The sequence below is a fragment of the Podarcis vaucheri genome, assembly GCF_965113315.1.
Source record: "Podarcis vaucheri genome assembly, chromosome: 3".
In the NCBI taxonomy this organism is placed as follows: Eukaryota; Metazoa; Chordata; class Lepidosauria; order Squamata; family Lacertidae; genus Podarcis; species Podarcis vaucheri.
This window is the reverse complement of record NC_138761.1, coordinates 98,647,170-98,670,068: the sequence shown is the minus strand read 5'-3', so window position 1 is coordinate 98,670,068 and position 22,899 is coordinate 98,647,170. Positions and strand designations below refer to the sequence as shown.

The 22,899-nt window shown below is 41.5% G+C and overlaps 2 long non-coding RNA genes across 2 annotated transcripts in view; both read right to left on the bottom strand.

The window, feature by feature from the left end:
• LOC309528344 overlaps positions 1-22,899 on the bottom strand; it is a 1,081,412-nt gene that overhangs the window by 126,843 nt on the left and 931,670 nt on the right. The window lies entirely within an intron of this gene.
• Positions 5,664-21,139, bottom strand: LOC309528358. The gene is made up of 3 exons (XR_014217705.1): positions 20,628-21,139; positions 8,961-9,014; positions 5,664-5,764 (listed from the first exon to the last, which is right to left on the bottom strand). It is a non-coding gene; the product is annotated as an uncharacterized lncRNA (long non-coding RNA).

Here is a 22,899-nt window from a genome sequence, read left to right as displayed (position 1 = left end):
TTCGATACTGTTGACAAACCAGTTATGGGGATCAAAATGACTTAGGCATGACATTCCGATCTGTGGATAGAGACGTTCATGGCTTGTAGGACATTTATCAACTATTTTTGCTTCTACATACCACAGGTTTGCTTGCTAGCAGGATTATTCAATTCATACAGGGAATGGGAAATAAAGTCTGTGTGAACTGTAGACTACAAGACAGTAATGTGAATCCATCTAGAGTCAGCCTGAGTACATCTTTTGAACAGGCTTGTTCCATGAAAGTGGTAGTTTCAGTAGATCAATAACAATCTAAGATAGTAACATTTGTATTGACATATATATCAGAGTGCTTTTTACTTCCATAATGAGCACTTCCTCTAAGAGGTGCCATTTAATACAGCAAACAACTCCAGAGCTGGGTCTTTTACTCTTTCTCTTAACAGCAGCGAAAAATGTTAATAATTTAGCAGTAGCTTAGTAGGCTGAGTAAGATTAAAATTAAGCCATGGCACTAACGTTTAAGCCACGTCACTTAGGGCTTAGCTGGAATGGTAAAGAGAAAGCGATTTATATGTGTTGTATGTGCGACATAGCATGGTGCCACCAGGTGGCGACCTGGAGTCCCGTTTTTCTCTACCCGTTTTCATAGAATCATAGAGTTGGAAGAGACCACAAGGGCCATTGAGTCCAACCCCCTGCCAAGCAGGAAACACCATCAGAGCACTCCTGACATATGGTTGTCAAGCCTCTGCTTGTTTCCCTTGTTTAAGTTTACAGCGCTTTCAACCGAAACGCTTCTTTGATGCGTCTAGATCCAGCCTTGCTCCCTCGCCCTTCAACAGAAAATGTCTTCTGTAGATGAGGCGCACCATGTCAAAGTCCTGGGATATGTGTGATAAGCACAGAAGTTCCTTTCCCTAGGAAAATGCACAAGTGTACATTCTCTCCTTCTGTGTGCATGGAGGATATTATTATAGGGCAACCGACATAGACCCTGCAACCATAATCTAAGGCTCTTCTTTGTGTTCCTCCTCCATGGGCCTTTTCTGTGGGGCCTTTTCTGCAGTGGCTCCCCACTTGTGGAATGCTCTCCCCAGGAAGGCTCACCTGGCACCTTCATTACATATCTTCAGGCACCAGGCAAAAACATTCCTCTTCTCCTAGGCCTTTGGTTAATTAAACAATCTCTGGCCTTTTAAACTGTGTGTGAGTGGGTTATTGTTTATGTTTGTTATGATGGTATGTATTTTCGTGTTTTTATATTGCAAACCCTGCTGCGATCTTTGGACGAAGGGCTGTATTGAAATTCAATGGCTATACAAAGATTGGCACTAGGAGAACCAAGTTTACTATCTGTATATAGAATGTTAAAGCCGCTGAAGGAGGCGGTCCTATCTATGTATCTTGGCCAATAGCTATGAATCTGTCTGATCTTCTTTAAGGCCATCTAATATAGTAATCATCACTTTATTTTGTGGCAGTGAATTCCATGCATTTAAAGTAAATGTTGGGTGAAATCCACCAGGAACTCTTTTCTTTTTTTCTTTTTTACACCAGTCGTATTCCACAGTTCATTTTTCTTTCACTGGGCTTATGGAGGGGAACATCCCAGCAGAATCTGTCCTCGGCTTGTGGAGAAAATCACCATCTGCTAGCATTCATTCCTTTTTCAAGCAGAAAAATAGCCCAGGATTCACCAAGTATATTACTCATTGTGAATTATTCATTTGGTAATGTTACTATGGTTACAGCTGTGATACATACTTTCACATTATTTATTATCATTACTTCTTTTTATTCATTATGGCTTCACCCGTAAATAGTGTTTTATTTTTCAAAGCATGCTTTTTTTCCAAGTGACTACAAAATGGTATTCATAAGCATATCAGTATTGATTTAATATTCAGTATGGTTTTGGAAATGACATTAATGTTGTCACTGTGTAAGTGCCAACCAGACCTCCAGCATTCCTTCGCCACCTTTGATTTCCATTTTGCTAAAGAAAAAGAAGGTAAACCAATGGCTGCACCATAAAAATACTGTCCGCTCTTATTTTGCCACCTGTTACTGACATATATTACGACTACTATTGATACTATCATCACCACCATGGCTGTTACTATTAGTACTACCATGACCAACAACAATAATACTACCAAAGGATTGCTGCAGAAGTGGAATTTCTGCCAGCTCTATATAATAAATGTGTTTCCTGAGATTATTGATGGGATGTATTTTAAAATTATTTGTATAGTCCACACTGAGATTGCAATACAGTTTTTTTTCCAATTAATTCCCTTTTTTCCCATTACACATTTTTGTAACTGCATAATGGCCTTTCTTCGGTTGATCAGTTAGCTTACTCTCCAATAGTGGAAGAATGGTGAGCCAGACATACAGCCATCATAGTAAATAAACTCTCTCTCTCTCTCTCTCTCTCTCTCTCTCTCTCTCTCTCTCACACACACACACACACACACACACACACACACTCACACACAGCAGCAGGCTGTTTCCTGCTTCTTAGAAAATCTCCATATTAATACTTTGCTTCTTTCTGTAAGCTTCCTTAAGGATCTTGGAATATGCCAAAATGTGGTTTAAGCAGAGTCGTCTTCTTCTTTGGCGATCGCTCGTAGTAGCTAAGTAAGACTGTCTTTCATAAACACGGTTTTAACAATGAGTCTGCAAGTGACTGTGGAGGCCAATTCTGGATCCACGTGTCCTTCCACAGTGGCGACATTGGTTTCCGGGTGGGAGTTGATCACGGTGTGGATTTGCCAAGCGTGCCTTCCTCTTAGCATGTTTCTCCCTTGCGTACTGAGTTTAAGTGTCTTCAAAGCCCATGACACCTTTGCTAAAGGCTGTTCTCCAATTGAAGTGCTCGCAGGCCAGTGTTTCCCAATTGTTAGTGTTTATATACTTTTTTTTTAAAAAAAAAAGTGCCTTAAGGCAGTCTTTAAACCTCTTTTGTTGACCACCAGCATTACACTTTCCATTTTTAAGTTCACAATAGAGTAGTTGCTTTGGAAGATGATAATCAGGCATCTGAACAACATGACCAGTCCAGCGAAGTTGATGCTGAAGAATCATTTCTTCGACACTGGTGATCTTTGCTTCTTCCAGCACACTGGCATTAGTTCACCTGCCTTCCCAAGTGATAGGCGGAATTTTTTGGAGACACCGTTAATGGAATCTTTCGAGGAGTTGGAGATGGTGTTTGTAAGTGGTCCACATTTCACAAGCATACAGTAAGGCTGGTAGTACAGTAGCTTTGTAAACAAGCATTTTGGCTTCCCTGCGAATGTCCCAGTCCTCAAACATTCTGCACTTCATTCAGGAAAAAGCAGAGTGTGGTTTTATTGAAACAACTTTGGTAACAACAAGCAGTTAGGTGGTGACTTCCGGAGTCTTTCATGGCTCCCAGACCAGGACTAACTTGCCCAAAGGAAGAAAAGGCCAATTTAGACATTATTACTCCATACTGAGCACATGGGAGAGGGTGGCCCTGAATAACTCTTCTGCTGATATTGCATGTGTTGAATAGCGGCTCTTCCAGCATTTATGCAAACATCTGCAGGGATGGGATATCTGCCTAAAAGCTTCCTTCAGACCTGGAACTCTGCTCTTTGTACCTGTTTATGCTACATATGTGGGTGCAAGGGGGATGAACTATTCACCATATGGGGTGTCATGGGTGGGCTATTTGGCATGACCTTGCACCCTGCTTTTGTGTTGGGAAAGCTAGAGTAATTCTGGTATGTTAGAACTGCTACCTAGACATGGACTGAACTTCTAAAAAGACTACACTTTCTTTATCCAAGAGTATCATTCTGGTACTTGTATGAACATGCCATTTTGAACTCCAGCCAATGAAGCAATTAGCACCTAAAAATGACTGAGATTTACAGTGCAATCTGTGCAATATCTTTTACAGCACAATATATTCTCAGAAGCAACTCCGTTCGTTGGGACTTATTTCTGGGTAACAGAGCATAGGATTGCAGCCTCTATCAATTTTGATGGTTGGGAATGCAGGTGTACTGAACATATCATGGGCCAACATCTTGTGTCTACCTTGCAAATTCCTGACCCAGTTTCTTACCTCAGGGGCTGCCTCATGTTCACATATTGAGAATCACACATCTTTACCCATATGTGAAGAATCCAAACAATGTCAGCTTGATAATATGCAGACCCTCCAAGTGTCACTATTTTCCAGGTACAGCTCCAGATTCACAGAAACTGTCCCAGTTTCTGATTTGATCTCAGAATGCCCCGCTTTTCCTTAGGGCGTTCCTATTTTCATCGGAGAAATGTTGGCGGGTATGGAGTTATGCAACCCCCAAGCCAAGGAGATAAGTAACTATACAATATTAACCATTCTTTCCTCCCCACATTTTCAGTACATTTCCCCATATCTTTCCTAACAGCAAAATGCCAGGCTTTTTCTCTCTTTTTTAAAGTGGATTTGTTGTGCTAGGGGTGCATAAATCCCCTTTAATTGCACAAACCTAAATTTCTGGTATGCGCTTGAATCCTCCCTCTGACAGTATGGAGGTACTCAGACTGAGCATAAGAAAAGAATGCAGAATGAGATTGGCAGTATTTGACATCAGAAACGGAGATCACATTTAGAAAAGAGAAATAGTGTACAAGCTGGGGATGATTTGAAACAGAGATAGATGATAGAAATAGATAGATCGATCGATCGATCGATAGATAGATGATAGATAGATAAATAGATAGATAGATGATAGATAGATGATAGATAGACATAGATAGATGATAGATAGATGATAGATAGACTAGATAGATAGATAGACTAGATAGATAGATAGATAGATAGATATAGATGATAGAGATAGATAGATAGATGATAGATATAGATAAGCCCCCCTTTTATATATATAAAAATCCCGTTTAGCTAAAAGTGACAGCAGGACAAAAGAAACAGAAGTTAACCGTATGGGCATCAATGCTTCTGAGATGCCACCACCCCTTAATTCTCTTAACAAATGTTTTCTTTAAAAAAATACTTTGAATGGGGACCAGAAGCTAACTGGAAGCCCGTGAAGATGTTGTAGAACTGTCAATATAAAGCATTATGCACCCTGCTCCCGTTGACTCCTTGGTATCTACATTCTGAACATTCCTCAAAGGCAGACCCATGTAGAATGCATTACAGTAGACTAAGCCGGATGTCACTAAGACAGAAATTATCACGATCAAGTCACATAATGAATTATGATGGTTTGGCAACTTTGTGATTCAGAATCCAAAGAAGTTATCAATCAATAAAACATGCGTATGAACAGGGGTCGCTAAGTATTGGCTGGCCTTGCCAACTGCAGTGAATTAAGAAGTTTGAGGTAAAATATTGTTTAAAATGTTACGTAAACGTAGAAGTTAGAATGGGCATGAACAGTGAAAGGTGAAGGTAATATCTAATTAAAAATGTGTTTGTGGAAGGGGGTTTGTTTTGTTCTTGTTTTCATTATATATTTTGTCTTTTTATTTTGTATTTTTATGCTGTGAACTGCACTCAGATTTTAGGATGAAGTGCGGTGTACAGATTTAACAAACAAACAAACAAACAAACAAACAAACAAACAAACAAACAGTACCTCACTGTCATTTTACAGAATCAAGTTACAAGTCAAACAGTATAATTACCCCAGGCCGTTCCCTAGTCGCTCTACACTTAAAGTGAATTCTGAAGTATTCCCATGGTCTGTGTGTTTGTTTTTATGAGCAATAAAATGAATACATGGAATATCTGCAAAACAAGAAAATGTCATTTCAAGTTATGAAGATTTTCAGAAAAAAATCTAATGGCATATATATCTTGTAAAAGTTGGACGGACATTTTATTATTAAGCCAACTGTTTATTGGTCCCCCTGCAATAATGAAAATGCTCTGGAATGAGTTACATGATGATTTATGAACGCTTCATGAGGATAGAAAATATATGAATTTTAGTTCTGCCCTCTGTAAGCATAATTATTGTATTTATTTACTTGCATCCCACTCACTGAATCCACAATCCCTTCAAATTGTGCTGAATCTAGTCTTGGATCCAAACCGTCTCAGAAACAACTGAAAACTAGGAGAAGCTCAACTAAGATGATGTATTTCACACCCCACAGTAGCCATACCAACCAGAATTATGTTGCATATTTTAAGTGGGCACCTATACATATAAAAAGCAGGTGCAATGAACATTTTGAAAACTCATGTATCATAAGCTTTGCTCAGGGGCTCACCAACCATGCAATTGGAATTGCACAGGTTTCTAAATCGTTTTAGGAAACATTAGCTCTCCATAGATGTTAGCCCTCCAATACATGAAGAATGATGGAGCTGAGCAGTAAGAACGCAACATAGGGAAGCAGGGCCAACAATCATGCCTCTCCTCTCCCTTCATGCCATTCAGATTGTGAGTTTGTGAACCCCTGAACCAGGCTTTAGAAATGTATTCCTTTGAGAGTGGAGATGGGTGAGAAATTCCATTCAGTTTACATTTAAAGACAAATCTACCCACTTTGCCGTTATTTGTTTTCTACAAGGAAGCTGTATTTTTCTGTTTGTTGTACAGTAGTACCTCGGGTTAAGTACTTAATTCGTTCTGGAAATCCGTTCTCAACCTGACACTGTTCTTAACCTGAAGCACCACTTTAGCTAATGGGGCCTCCTGCTGCCGCCGTGCCGCCACCGCACAATTTCTGTTCTCATCCTGAAGCAAAGTTCTTAACCTGAGGTAATATTTCTGGGTTAGCGGAGTCTGTAACCTGAAGCGTCCGTAACCTGAAGCGTATGTAACCCGAGGTACCGCTGTACATCTGTGGACAGGTGTCTGGTTGTTGGGGGGCTAGTGTTATGAGTTTATGGGTGCCACACTCCCCTGAATTCCTGTTTCTAGTAGGTGTTAGAATTTAATCAAGTCTTGGGGTATTAAATTGGATGCCAGGCTTATAAACCCTGGACCCATCTTCCTGTGTTCAGGAGATTTCCTGGGAAATGGGCCATTAAGAGAATAAATGAACGGTAACGAACTATTAAGAAAGCAAAGGCTTTGTGCCAGATGACAAATGGGTGCCTTCTTCGACTCAGAGTTAGTTAGAAAACAAATCCAGAGTTTGAGGTAGAGTTTGAGAGTTGGCTGTGATTTGACCTAAGAGGGGGGGAAATGTTGCAGTGTGGTAAAGGCAGCAAGGTAGAGAGAGGGTCCTAGCACAATATTTGATGCCTGTTTGAATCTAAGTCTGCGGCTATGGGAGAAACTAAAGTTCTAGCGCAGATTCTCAGCCTTCTCTCCATCAATGATAAATGATCACATGTAATCCCCACCTTTCAGATGTAATTCCCGCCTTAGTACTTATGTTAACCAATTACAAGTTTCCGTGTGTATGTATCAACCAATCAACCACAGGCCCACCTGTGGCAATGCTTGCAATATTCAATAAAATAGGCTCTCAGGGTCCGCCCTGACAGACGCCTAGCTACACCTGCCTCTCTCGTCTCCCGTGATTTTTCATTTCTACAAGAAACAAAACCCTTTGGGGGTATTAATTGCTTTGAAACCTCCGTCATATATAAAAGGATGTCACATAGAGGAGGGAGAAAGGTTGTTTTCTGCTGCTCCAGAGAAGCGGACACGGAGCAATGGATCCAAACTACAAGAAAGAAGATTCCACCTAAACATTAGGAAGAACTTCCTGACAGTAAGCTGTTCAACAGTGGAATTTGCTGCCAAGGAGTGTGGTGGAGTCTCCTATTTTGGAGGTCTTTAAGCAGAGGCTTGACAACCATATGTCAGGAGTGCTCTGATGGTGTTTCCTGCTTGGCAGGGGGTTGGACTCCATGGCCCTTGTGGTCTCTTCCAACTCTATGATTCTATGATTCTATGACTCAAGTTATATATGTGTTTAAATAAACTATATATCATGAAGACACCACAGTCTCAGCTATGCCTCCTTTCCAGCTTCAGCTCAACTGATACAATGACTTTGGGGTGAGAACACCCTGGGGAAAAACGAACACCATGGCTTAATTAGGACGTTGGGAAGCACACAAAACCTTTTTTTTTTTTGAGGGAGGGGGGCTGCATATAGTCTGTGTGCTAGGCCCCCACCACTGTAAATGTTAACTCTTAAATAAGTTCCATTAAATGCTGTGGAGTTTTCTCCAGGTAAGTCATGATGGCTATAGATTAATGCCTGTATTTGAGGCAGTATGCCTCTGAATTCGAGCTGCTGGGGAACATGAATGGGAGGGTCTTATTGGACTCACGTCGCCAGAGGCACCCGGCTCTCCGCTTTTGAAACAGAAGGTGGGATTAGATGGGCTATAGCTCTGATCCAGCAGGACTCTTCTTATTCCTATGATATGTTGCTGATTCAAGGCAGATGATGGGCGATAAAAGTAGCAGCCAACGTCTCCTCTGTCCTGGAGGATGTGTAGTAAAGGAGCTTTTGTGATATGGTGCAACCACATTCTTGAGTTTCCCTGCTTCCACTCCCATTGGTTGCAGGGAAACTTGGATTACAGTGATGTCACACCACATGGTCTCTTTTACATCACATCTGGCAGAAAAGCACAAAATGGCTGTTTTGAGTGGCAGCTGTGTCTCTGCCAAAATGCACACTTCTGTCTTCTGACAACTCTGGATGGACCACCCTCTGAAGCAGGTATGAGGGTCAACACGCTCCTCCTTTTGATCTTCCTATTGACATTTCACACTATTGGAAACCTCTATGATAATCCCGTGGACAGTTCAGAGTCTGAGAGAAGCGTTTGAAGTGTGAAGAGTTCGGAAAGCACCTATTGACAGACAGGGCTACGTTATCATGCAAATATGTGATAAATAGAAGCTAGTTATTTATGCAAGCCGTATCTCAGAGGGTTCTGATACATTTTCTTCCTGAATATCAAGTCGTACAACTATTGAGTAAACAATGTAAATTATTGATACCTTCTGATCCAGAGTTCAGGATAGATTATTTATTTATCTCTGCAGTTTCAGTTTCTTCAGGAAAAAAACAAGCTCATCTTAGTTACATTGTCTGATTTCACCAGGGTCACTCTTTCACTCAATTTTCCAGCCACCTTGACTGATGCAGAGGGAGGTCAAGTGATTAGCCCAGGGTCACCAGTGGCTTGGTCAGATAGGAAGGCAGCATCCTCCACACGCATGGACATTACGTGAGGGAAGATAAAGATCGTAATGGGACAGAGATACCTTTCAGCACATACTGAGATTTTTAAAAATTATTATTTAGGTGGTGTTTTGTTTTTGTTTTTAAAAAGCTTTATACTGTACTAGGTTTCCTTCATTTACTGCAAGAAGGAAAAAATAGAGTTCCATTCCCTATAGACTGTAGGTGTTCCATTTTCACTTCAGCTTACTGATATTTTACATATTAAAAAACAGTGGACCTTATCTGGCTCAACTCCTATTCAGGAGTAAGGGTTATTGCACCTCACAAGGCTAATTAATTGAAGTTGGAGAAATTGGATGTAATGATAGACTAAAGATTACCTGTTTTAAGAAGCCACTCTGTAGCTCTTAAAGTGCAGTATTCCTTCCCTTCCTAAGACATGCACACTTCTTTCCCATTTTTTGCACCCACAAGTCAATATTGTTGACTATTGGTGATTATATTGGGAAGACACTACAAATAAGAATGAATGCAAGAAGAATAAACCCCCAAACTCACAGCTAGGAAATACCTTTAATAAGGTTAATTATTAAACAGACCCCCCCCCAAAAAGTACAAAAATAGGCCAGAGGACAGAAGATTTAGGACTTCTTTCCCATCATACCCCAACACTTGCTTTGTGCAACACCTCACCTGACGAAGAGTTCTGGAGAACACAGAAACTTGCCACTATTTTATGACCATTTGCTTTTTTTCACTTATGGACAAGAGCTTTACATTTTAGAAACGCCTAAGAATGCTTCAAAAGATCAGGTTAACCAGCCGATAATTCTCATGAAATGCTAGAACAACAACACCAATCAGAATGGTGGCCATTACAAATCTCAAAAGTACTGTAAAAAGGATCTTTTTATGCAAGGTGCATTATCAGCTAAGCCCAGACCACAAATGACAGTGCCATCTAGCGATTAAAGTGCAGAACATTCCTCTCTCACCACACAATGATTTGCATCAACAGCCTGTTTTTGGCCCTATGAGCTTCCAGTTATGTTTGAGACAGAGATGCGTATATTTTTCAGTGAGAGTGACATAGCTATTCTTTCTCAACTGGAAAAGGTTAACATTTGCTGCACTTTGATAATAAAATCCGATGTCCTGATTTGTAATGTATTTTTATGCATGAAATTGATTTTATGAGGTTCACCACCATTGATATTTTTTCCTGTAATGGTAATGGCTTGGTTTTTATTTTTTTGGTTTGCAAATAATTGTTTAAATGCTATGAAATATTTTGTCTCAAAAAAGAATGGTAACTATCTTTCCTTCTTTGCATAAGTAAGGGATTCTTTATTATTATTATTATTAATACCCCGCCCATCTGGCTGGGCTTCCCCAGCTACTCTGGGCGGCTTCCAAAAAATATTAAAATACTCTAATACATCAAATATTTTTGCAGAATTAGAACTGTGAACTGTTATTTTTTTATACAGGCTTGTGCTGCAATCCTAAGGTGGTGATGGTGAAATTTAACCACCATATCTACAGCCCTGCTAGGGTCTTGCTGGCAGGTGGAAGTGAGCTTGAGCAAGACTGTTGCCTCCTTTTTACCCTTTTTTATTTTTTTGTAGGGGGGATTTGGGGGTTATTGTTGAACAGCTTATCCAAGTCCTCTCTGACATACCCCCAAACAACCCCCAATACAAGCACATTTTGGCTCTACAGGCAACTCCCCATTTATGCAGGAGGTTGTTTTCCGAGCCACTGTGCATTTAAGTGAAATCTTGTATATTGGGAACGCCACTGAAAAAGCCTGCAAACACCACAGTCACTCCCTTTAAACCTCCTTGCTCAAACTCCAGCTCTCCACAGGCCTCAAAGGGCTCCTGGTATTGCAGTTGCAAAGGCTTGTGGGATTGCTAAATGCTGTTTTCACTATTACATTAAATTCCCATTCAGTTTCTTGCTTACAATGCCGGTGGCTGCAGCTAGGCACTCCTATGCAAAGCCCTTCCTATAGTTTTCCATGCTACCCAATTAATTATTAGATTGGTTAGCTGTTTGCCCAGCAGGTGGAGTTCTCGCTCAGAGACATGAAGGCTTAGTAGATCCCTTTTATTCCACGGAAGAGAGATCCTTGAAACATTGACAACAACTCCAGGCCCATTCTAAATTCCCTTCATATGCAGCTTTTGCTGGGAACAATAATATTACGAAATATATTTTACTCACAACGTTCTGGTATATTGAGAACATGGCTAAAGTGGTGGTAATGGCTTACAAATGGTACATCGGTAATGGACACAGTAAAATATGTAATTCAGTGTTGAGGTCATTGAATAGATGGGATGTTGTGGGACACATTCCTCATTAGATAAGTGTATTAGAAGATTTTTGGGGGAGGAGAGTGGCCATGTGTGCCGATTTGGATAGTGTTTCATTTTCTTGAGGCCCAGCAACTAATATAGATTTTATCTATCATAATGTGGCCAATCTGTAAACCAATAAGTATTGTGCCCAGAAAGCGCCCTGACATTTTGAAAATGCAAATTCAGTGGAAGTAAGAAAATATGCACAAGAGAGATAAACTTCTGTGGTAAATTTAATACAGCTTCTGAGCTGTTTCTGGAAGGGGTGAGCTTGAGGTCATGGGGATTTATTATTTGTTTATTTCATTTATGAACAGCTTCCTGCAAAACATCCTAAAGCAATTTAACGGTAAGATTGACATCTATCTATCCTAGCTATCTATCATTTTATTCCAACGCAGCTAAAAATTGGGACAAGCATCTTCACTTGACAGGGTTGTGTTGTTGTTTTTTCAATGTCTTCAATAGTCACCCAAAAGACAGTAAAGATGTTGCTTATCTGATAGGTAATGGGTGGGAGTTTGATGAAACAGGAGAAATGCCATCACAATGTTAAGAGACTTGAAAGATATAAAAGAGATTTACACTTATTTCCTATGAAATAATAGATAGATCCTTGAGAGAGTGAGTTTATTCAGTGTAGGAGGGAAGCACACCAGGCAGCTGTCTGAGGGGACAGATGGAAAAGGTCTGATAGGCAGCAAGTGTGTATCCTCCCACAGGTCAAGTAGCAGAAGGAAGGAGAAAAGGTGGCTCAGAAGAGTTAGGGCATATTTCCCTCCACATCACATTGCAATGCCTCACTGGCCAGAGTGGTTTAAACCTCTCTGTCCAACCCCTGAATGGAGGGTTGCTCGGTCCCTGCTCCTGCCAACCTAGCAGTTTGAAAGCACGTCAAACTGCAAGCCCACTCTGACGGGAAGGTAAATGGCATTTCCTTGTGCTGCTCTGGTTCGCCAGAAGCGGCTTAGTCATGCTACCACATGACCCGGAAGCTGTCTGTGGACAAATGCCGGCTCCCTTGGTCTGTAGAGCGAGATGAGCGCGCAACCCCAGAGTCGTCTGCGACTGGACCTAACGGTCAGGGGTACCTTTACCTTTATATGCGATATAACACTGTGCCATCAGATGGCACGGTGGAGTCCCATTTTTCCATACCAGATTTATTTGTTCAAATTTACAACACGTTTAACTGAAACACTTCTTTGATGTGTCTAGATCCAGCCGGGGTGTGATTTCCCTCCCTCTTGTGATACTGGGCTGGGGGTGGGGAGAGAGGTTTAAACCTAGCACTGTCACACAACCCGCCACCAGTGGTTGCAGCATTGGTGGTGCTGGCAGTGAACAAAGCACCAATCCAGTGCTGGTTTGAGCACTTCAGAAGTTGGAAGGAGTGACCTGCTGCTGTTTCTGCATGACTCTGACCTGCAATGGTGGTGGTTATAAGGAGAGAAGTGCTTCATTCACTCCTGCCTTCACTGCTGCCACTGTTGGTATAAGACGTTCTCACAATGTATTTCAAAAGTTTCAACAGAAGACGTCTCAAAAGTTTCCAGCTGATGAAGACTATTACGAAACAGTAGTATCATTCCGGAGACACTGTCCTTCTGAGGCTTTTGAGACGTCTTCCATTGAAACTTTTGAAAGACTATTGTGAGACTGTCCTTAGACATCTGTTTTGAACACAAGGCTTGACGGTCCTCGCTACCACTCTGTTATAATGTATATTATAATGTAAATATTATTCTATATTTTCTACTAACTATTGGCCTATGTGTTGTGTTTGTGTTGTTGGGATTGGTTCTTATTGCAACACAAGGGGTTTGTTTTTGGTTCACTGTTGGTATAAGAAACTGAAAGGGGGGGGGGGAAACATCGGAGTTGCTAACGTTTCTTTACAAATATTTAAGCAGAACTTGTTAGAAGTAAATAGGCACTCCCACAACAGGCAGCAAATCTATTACTCTATATCAAATGCCAGGGATCAGCTGTGGAAATCCTTCTTAGTTTACAAAATCCAGTTTAAGCTCTCTACTCCAGACTCAAACTGAGAAGTGGCTGCAAACCCTTTGCCCCCTCCCAGTATCTGGAAACTTTTACCTTCCCAAAAAAACTGCTGGGTATTGCATTCCAAAAGGCAAAGAGAGAGATTCCAGCTATCAGAAGAACATTTCCTGCCATTAGCTCTCACTGATGAAACATCAGCCAGTCATGTTGGTCCATTAGCAAGCAACCTGCATTACAAAGGCTGGTCAGCCAGCTTCTATAACCATATAGTTGCTGACACACACAGGCACAAGTTACTAAGCACACACAGAATCTGGATTTCAGGTCAGGTTTTGAAAGAAACTATTGATCAGTTTGTTGCTGTTGTGAAAATAAACTGATTAGCTAGATCAATATCAGTTTATAAATGTACTGTAGGGTAGACAGAGGTTAAATCAGCTTCCTTTAAGACATTTCTTCTTTTTCCTAGCTTATTCAGGTTACTGCAACTCACTTTGTTATCTCTTTGGTTACTAAAGTGTCCATCACTAAATGCCAGGTTCTATGGCTATTTACATATACAACCCGTAGGTTTAAATAGTACTTATCTTGACCATTTCAGAATATTGCTTTGCTTGGCAATTCCAATAAACGCTTATCTGCAAGGGAAGCTTTGCCATTAAACTTCAAAGGAAAGTACTCTGGGGATAGTATTTGCCCTGTGTAGTTTCTGTGTGATCTTCCAGTGCAACCTTGGTGAATAGAGTGCCCCCAAACAGGAAGGAACTGTAAGGGAAGACTCAGCCTTGTAAAGAGGCAAAAAGAAGGGATAACAGTACAGTAGTACCTTGGGTTAAGAACTTAATTCGTTCTGGAGGTCTGTTCTTAACCTGAAACTGTTCTTGACCTGAAGCACCACTTTAGCTAATGGGGCCTCCCGCTGCTGCCGCTGCACGATTTCTGTTCTCATCCTGAAGCAAAGTTTTTAACCCAAGGTACTATTTCTGGGCTAGCGGAGTCTGTAACCTGAAGCATCTGTAACCTGAAGCGTCTGTAACCTGAGGTACCACTGTAGTGGGAAAGGGCTGGGTGCAGAACTCAGTTCACCCAGGATGTGGAGGAAGCTTCAGATGGTTGGCAGAATGGTATGACAGAGAAGCTCACAGAAAAGATGAAACAGAAAGCCAAAGGAGAAGGCTGAAGTGGAGTATAGAAGAGATTTTGGAAGGGAGGGGAGATTTCTTTTACAGGTCATTATATCTGGTTAAGGTTGGAACAAATATTTCCCAGATTTATTGTTCATGGGATATTTGGGGGGGGGGGATTCAAGGGCCTTCTCACTAGTGGCACCTGCCCTGTGGAACGCCCTCCCAGCAGATGTCAAGGCAATAAACAACTATTTTACTTTTAAAAGACAACTGAAGGTGGCCCTGTTTAGGGAAGTTTTTAATGTTGGGCGCTGTATTGTTTTTAATGTTCGGTTGGAAGCCGCCCAGAGTAGCCGGGGAAACCCAGCCAGATGGGCGGGATAGAAATAATAAATTATTATTATTATATAGGGAGTTGTGGGGTGGGGGCAACAGCTCAGGCACATTCTAAACACACTACTGAAGGCAAACCTGCTTCTGATGGTGGCGAATTTGTCCCTCCCCCCCCACTAGAAAAAAATAAATCTCCATCCACACTTAACCATCTGTGAATGGAACCATTTTGGTATAGGCCAATGCTTCGTCTGTTTATTCCCTCCAACCAAGCTAAAACAATAGGTTAAAAAAATAAAAGCAGGAGAGGGTGTTGCAAAATGTGTCCCCCACACCCCACTTTAAAGATAGCACAATCAAGGGTTGACTGTAGCCTAGAGCATGTTGGGTTATTTTAGTTATCATAGAACCATATGGAAGGGACCCTGAGGATCATCTAGTCCAACCCCCTAGGAATATGCAGCTGTCTCATGCAAGGATCAAACCTACATTCTCAGCACCATGCTCTTACCAACTGAGCTATCCAGGCTATCTCAGGCACACAGAAACAGATCCTCGATTTGTGGTAAAATGTACATCTTTCTACATCGGTGGAACATCCTATGTGCTTAAAAAAATGAGGCTGTGGAAAAGTTAACCATACCTTTTGATGTCTGCATTAGTTCTCCTGTTGCAGCAGGAACAACAAAATCAAGCAAATGTCATAGAAAAACGTATTATCAGTATAGGTAGTACTTTCCTCCCCTTAAAAAAAATGTTTAGGGGTACTCTCATTTTCCTACTCATATTGAAATACTGCCCCTTAATGATGCCAAAATCAGATTCACAAAATGTTTAGGGGTATGCGTACCCCCGCATACAGCCCCCCCCAAAGCACTGAGTATGGAAGACTACAACAAGGTATTATTGGTAGGAAAACATATTTAGGGCGATTTACAAGAAGTTAAGTAATTATTATGTGAGAAAGATTTGATGGTTTCCTTTCTTTTCCTTTTTCTTTATGGGTTGTTTTTATCAGCAGAAGCAAAGAGAACTTAATGAGCGTGCCATATGTCAAGTGAGGAGTCAAATTATTATTGCTATTATTTTTTTAATAAATCTGGATCCCTTTTCTACCAAAACAGATTGTGATATGTTTGTTGAAAGAAACTGAATCAAGCGTACCATGTTTTGATAGGGGATGGATGATAAATCAGACTTGTATATCAGTTTTAGGGATTGGGTTACGACACTCATACGGAGCACAGCTTTTGACCCACTGCTGATTCACACCTCCAGAAATGCCCATTGTTAGCTAAGCAAAGTGAAATTGTACATTTGGATAGGACACTGAATGCATCTGGGTTTTCATATGCCTAATATTTTTTCACATCCACCTTTGTCCCATGGGGACATGGATGCACCCCTCGACTGTGGCTCTCTCAAACATCCTGAAGTTAGTAGCGCAACTACCGGATAAGGATATTCCACTCATTTCTTGCCAATAACATGCCCATATCATGTTCCACAATGTGGCGCACGCAGCTGCTGGGAAGCCTAACTTCTGTTTTTTGGCAACTTGCCATATGCTAGATAACATGTGCCTATGTTTTTAGATCTGCGCATTGGGGAAAAGGGTGCCAAACTAGTAAATAATGAGTTGTCTGTTTCACTCCCAGCGGATAAGAGTGAAAATTTACCTTGGCCTGTTGGCTTTCTGTTTACCACTTCTGACACTGGAATACTTTGGACCTGAGGGAAATATCCTATTACCTCGCCACAAAGGAAGGGATTTGTGTGAGTGATGCAATGGATGTTTTTGCGAGGTTGCAGAGACGATTGAAAAAGGAAGCCTTTGGGCTAGAAAATAATAATTAAAAAATATATGCTGGGACATCGAGGAGCAAAATCCTGTCTTTATTCAAGCCTGCTCCTCTCTCTCTCTCTCTCTCTCTCTCTCTCTCTCTCTCTCTCTGTGTGTGTGTGTGTGTGTGTTTTACACCACAGCCCTAAAGGTGAAAAATGGAAAGGTAGATTGTTGTAATTGAATTCATTAACCTGCACAACTTTCTTGTGATCTGAGTGGGGACTCTTTCCATTTAAAGCTTTCCATTAGACTAAGGAAAAGGTAAAGGGACCCCTGACCATTAGGTCCAGTTGTGACCGACTCTGGGGTTGTGGCGCTCATCTCGCTTTATTGGCCGAGGGAGCCGGCGTACAGCTTCCGGGTCATGTGGCCAGCATGACTAAGCCGCTTCTGGCGAACCAGAGCAGCACACGGAAACGCCGTTTACCTTCCCTCCGGAGCGGTACCTATTTATCTACTTGCACTTTGTCGTGCTTTTAAACTGCTAGGTTGGCAGGAGCAGGGACCGAGCAATGGGAGCTCACCCCGTTGCAGGGATTCGAACTGCAGACCTTCTGATCGGCAAGTCCTAGGCTCTGTGGTTTAACCCACAGTGCCACCCGCGTCCCTTCCATTAGACTACTTCTTTACAAAAAATACAGCCACAGGAACATAGGAAGCTGCAGTATACCAAGTGAGATCACTGGCTCATTTTGCTCAGTTTTGTCTACACTGACCCGCAGTGCTTCTCCAGGCTTCCTAGCACTATGTGGAGTTGCCAAGGACTGAACTTAGGAGCAGTGGTGTCCCATCCTCCTAATGCTGCCATTGCTGTAGATTTCCTGGATGAGGCTGGGACAGGGTAGCAGCTGGTATTCAGACGTATACTACCTCTAATGTTTTTGACCATTTTCACATTACAGCAAGTCACAAGCCATGGCTTACTGTGCATGAATGACTCACACCCACTATGCTCTTCCCCACTCACTCTGGGATGGATGGAACGAACCAACAACTCTGGCTTAGTGTTACATCTGAACGAGCCATGTGATCCCTGGTTTGGATGTAACACTAAGCCTAGGATGGGGTTTGCATCCTCTTTACACAAGTGTGGAGGGGTGAAGCGGTTGTGATTCATGCATGCACAGTAAACCATGGTTTACGGTTTACCATCTTGTTTTTGCTCATTACCAAAATTCCCATCCCTAACTATCAGAACTAAGAACTGCTTATCTGGAACAGATGAAAAAATATTTATTATAGTTTCCAAATAAATCTTTGTAGATTTTTTTGAAGTTTTATTTATTTTTCTTTGCAAGTTAAAATAAATCTGCCTTTTTCCCTTACTCGCTTCCAGACTGCTGTTACAGACAACTCATTTTCTACTTTTTAGTACAGTGTTTACATACTCCCTAAGACTTTTCTGCTTCAGATTTTGAGTGCTGTATATTTCAAGTGGATTCTGCCTAATCCCTCCTCACCTTAAATGTTCTTGCCACTTCTGGATCACTATGAAGCTGCAGGGGAGAAAGCCAGGACAAGCGCTAGACATGTTTAAAATTAAACTGGGAAACAGGTTTATATATTCAGCCCCCCTTCCTATTATGCTATAAATGCTGATCTTAAAAAGAAAATAAAAATCTCGGCATGTGCGCTAGAAGCAATACATTTCCCTCTGCCAACTCAAGCGTTTGTACCTGAATATTTCTCCTCCTAAGCTGTTAGGTAATCAAGTTGTATCAAGATTTTGCTTTTTTGAGTGTCATAAAAAGAAATCGAATGTCTCTCCAGCCATTAGTAGCTAAAATTGCTGACACAGGCCATCCAGTGCAATATAGGCATTTGCGAGCACTGTGGATAAAGCAACACACATTTTAGCTAACTAATAGCACAATGCTATCCATGTCTATTCAGACACCAGTACCTCTGAGTTCAATAGGACTTACTTTCAGGTAAGTGTGCAGAGGATTGCAACTTAATGCTATCATCACACTAACAACTTCCCCATGTTCAAGATGTGCATTACCTGTTCCACAAAGACAGGTATAGCCAATGACCAACAGAATACATAAGCAAACTGGGGCAACAAAATGGAACGATGAAATGCATTTGTACAGAATGCTAACATGGCATTTCCCTCGACAAAAGAACTGTGTTTGGCACTTCATTGATCAAAGCTGAACATAGGGAGATGAATGGCGGAGACTCAAAGGCTTTTTTTATTTCTCAAAAAAAAAAAAAAAAAGTCGAGGCAGTGCAGTCAAAACTGTGTCAGTGTTCTAGTGCCAGGAGAGATACTGAACATAAATGGTCTGTTTCATTTACTGTAGTATAAAGGAAGACATTTAAAATAAATAAATCTTGGCTTTCTTGCTTTGACTCATTTTTTTCTCTCTCCCTCTGAGCTTGCAGTTTCTCTTTTTCCCAGATATTTTTGGCTTTTGACCCAGCATGGCTTCCAGGCTTGGATTTTGGACTGGCTTAGATCAGTATAATGTCTGCTTACCTGAATTTGACTTGGCACAATTATATGTTTTTGACCTTGGCCCTACCATAAGAGTGCCTGTTTTCTTGCTGACCACCCAGTGTAGGCTGTTGGCTCAACAATTAAAACAGGCCTTGTCTGAGCCAAGATATTTTTTTGTCTGTTCTGCCCTTGCATTCCAGGGGCACAGAACACAACTGCACACTAAGAATATGTGGAAACTTTTCTGAAGATATGTCATGCCTAATATTAGGCTACACCCATTCATGTATTTTGACTTATAGTAACTATTTCGACTTTGTTTTTAGCAACTCTGTTCTTTTCACGGCAGTGATTGATAACAGCCTAATTATTCCAAGCTGTGAATGCACTAATTCAGGCTTGCTAGGCAATAGTTTACACAGTACAGTGGTGCCTCGCAAGACGAAATTAATTCGTTCCACGAATTTTTTCGTCTAGCGAATTTTTCGTCTTGCGAAGCACGGTTTCCCATAGGAATGCACTGAAAATCAATTAATGCGTTCCTATGGTCAAAAAAGTCCAAACAAAGCCAAATTTGGTACAACAAGAGTTTATTAAGTGCTCTTTAAAGTCACACATACTGTAAAGAGCATTTCAAAATTCAAACCCAGATTTTTTTTTCAAAAACAGCAGAGTGGCCCAATGGTCACAGAAAATCATAAAAATGCAGAAAAAACACACACACAAGCTTCCAGATTCTTGCAAACCCCTTCCCAACACCAATTCCTTGAATTCCAAACACCCCAACCCAAAATCCAAAAACCCCCCCAAATGTTTTAAAAGCTTAACTTACCAAATGGCTGCAAAAGAAGTTTTGGAAAAGCTTCAAAAATCACCAAAGTCTTTAAAAACCTCAAAAAAGGCTACTATGTACACTGCGTTCTATGAGTTGCTCCTCGAAGTCAAGCCGCAACTGTATTAACGGTGCTAAGAAAAAGGAAACAAACTTGCAAGACGTTTTCGTCTTGCGAAGCAAGCCCATAGGGAAATTCGTCTTGCGAAGCAGCTCAAAAACGGAAAACCCTTTCGTCTAGCGAGTTTTCCTTCTTGCGAGGCATTCGTCTTGCGGGGCACCACTGTAGTTATAAAGATGGTGAATGGGCTAAAGGCTTATTTGAGACTGGAAATGAAATTTGGAATGAGCTCATCCTGCTTCCTTCCCCTGTTTTTCCCAGCATTGCACTGGGCTGAATCAAAATGTTCAGGGTCTGCTTACACCTTTGCCCATAGCTGTCAACTTACAGATTTCAAAATAAGGGACCAGCAGCCTTGAAAATTAGGGACCAGCAGCCAAAATAAGGGACCTGCAGCCTCACCTGTTCCAGGCACTCCAGTCTTCCTGTCCTCCTGCAGTCTGGTCAAACTCATGCTGGTAGCTTCAAGAACACTGTCCAACCAACTTTGTAACCAGAGGTTCAACTGAATAGAATCTGAATCACATGCACCACAAGGCCTATGCAGCCTCAACTTAAGATGGCTCCCCGGCCTGGCTTTGCACTGCAAAGTTTGCAGCAGCACGTGCAACAGAATGGCGTCCAGCATTCAAAAAACCCCTCAGCTTGCATTAACTAGCCACACACAAGGCATGCAAGCTCCACCCCCCAGTCGTTCTTAGACTTCTTATTGGGTGAGCAACACAGCCAAGCAACACAGTTGGAGCCTCCTCCTCCCTGGCCGGCAGGGAGGGAGGGAGAGGAGCTGCTTCCTTTGAAATTTAAGGGACATCATTTAAGGGACATTTAAGGGACATCTATCAATAAGAGACAGCAGCGGGATATGGCGCTGGAATAAGGGACTGTCCCTTCAAATAAGGGACACTTGACAGCTATGCCTTTGCCTTGAGACTTAAGTACTGTACCTGTCAGTTGCATCCCAGGGACACATTATGCTGCTCGTGTGACATGCAGCTCTGCTCTGCTTGTATAAAACATCCAGAGAAGTGTTTTGAGGCAGGGAGACCCAGAGAGGCTTGAAACCCTTGGTGCCTTGAACTCTTAAAGTGACAATCAGTTAAATAATTGTTCATGATCAGGGATTATTAGTGCTATGGGGCTTTTCCCTTTGCATAAAAGGTGATGAGAAAGCCTATCTGCCTGTAACCCTAGAGAGCTGTTGCCAAACAAAGCAGGCAATTCTGGGTTAGACTGAGAAATTGTTAGCCTCAAGTAAGGCAGAGAGCCATAACTGACACACTTTTGGCAGAACAGCCACTTGTCAGAGGAGAGACAGCAACTTAAAAAATAATAATCCTGCAATTACTTCTTGCAGCTAATGTTTAACATGTGGGAGGTGGAGGACCAGAGAAAATGAGCAGCTTGAGAAAGCCTTTCTCCTTTGCAAGCGCTCCTTTCTGAAATGGGTCTTTCTTTCTTTCTTTCTTTCTTTCTTTCTTTCTTTCTTTCTTTCTTTCTTTCTTTCTTTCTTTCTTTCTTTCTTTCCAGGTGGGGTGGGGGTTAACAACCATATTAAAACAACCAACAAATAAATTACAATAAAAAGGAACAAACAATTAGTAAATCCAGTAAAACGATCAAGAATAAGAACAAGTTACATAGACCTGGCCATTGTGCAATCATTACATAATGACAGGTAGGTCTTAGCACAGGACTGGAATGCTAATAAATATTCTCCCAGGCACATCTCAGGAGAGGGAGGCACTTTGAAAGTTGAGGTGCCACCACAAATAACTTTTGTTTCCATAATATACAAGGAGAGGCTCGCTGCATGTCAGAAGAGCAGAGCAATGTATAACCAGACTGTAAGACACAATGCAAAAATGGAAGGCTGTATCTTTAAGCCCACCATTTTTTGTTAGGGGACAAACGGGTTCTCTTGTAAGTTCAGTGCATGACCATATTCCAAAAGGCATCTGATTTCTGCCTTTTAAGAGCTCTGTGGACGCTTCAGGTTTCACAGGTGCAGTTTTGGCTCATCACCGTTTTGCATCGATGGGCGAGATACAGCTGCCAGATATTGCTCTGCTGGTATTGCTGTATTCATTTATATGACATAGTTACCTGAACCAGACCGACTTTTCTCTTCTCTTTGTCCTTTGCCAGAAGACGAAGAAAATAAGCCAGTCTGAAAAACTTAGATTGTGTTAGCATGCATGATGAATGATATAATATAAAATGCCAATGCAAATCCCATCATTGCATAAATCAGAACATTTGTTAATTCATCTGGTTGTCAAGGATGGGCCGGGAGAGCGATAGGTCTGAGTTCTGAATGATATTTTGCACACAGTGCCCTGAAATGAGGAAATCTGGCTTGTCAGATTTGCGAAAGACGTGCCATCAAAAGGTGCCTACAGCAGTAAGGAAAATAATAGCCAAAGCAAGGTGCGAACAGGCCGGCTTGCATCCAGGGTGCAGGGTGGCAGCAGGCTAAATAATTCATAGTGCATAATTTAGTCAGTGAATACAAGTCAGAAGTTTCAAATTTGGATGTAGAAGGAGAGTTGTGGGGTTTCATGCACAGACAGCTCTGGGTTCTGTTTGATTTTCTAAAATAGTTTTGTTGCCATGTGAGAGGGGATTGCTTTTGGTACTCGTAGTTTTCCTTTTCGGTTTATGTCAGGAGTGGCCT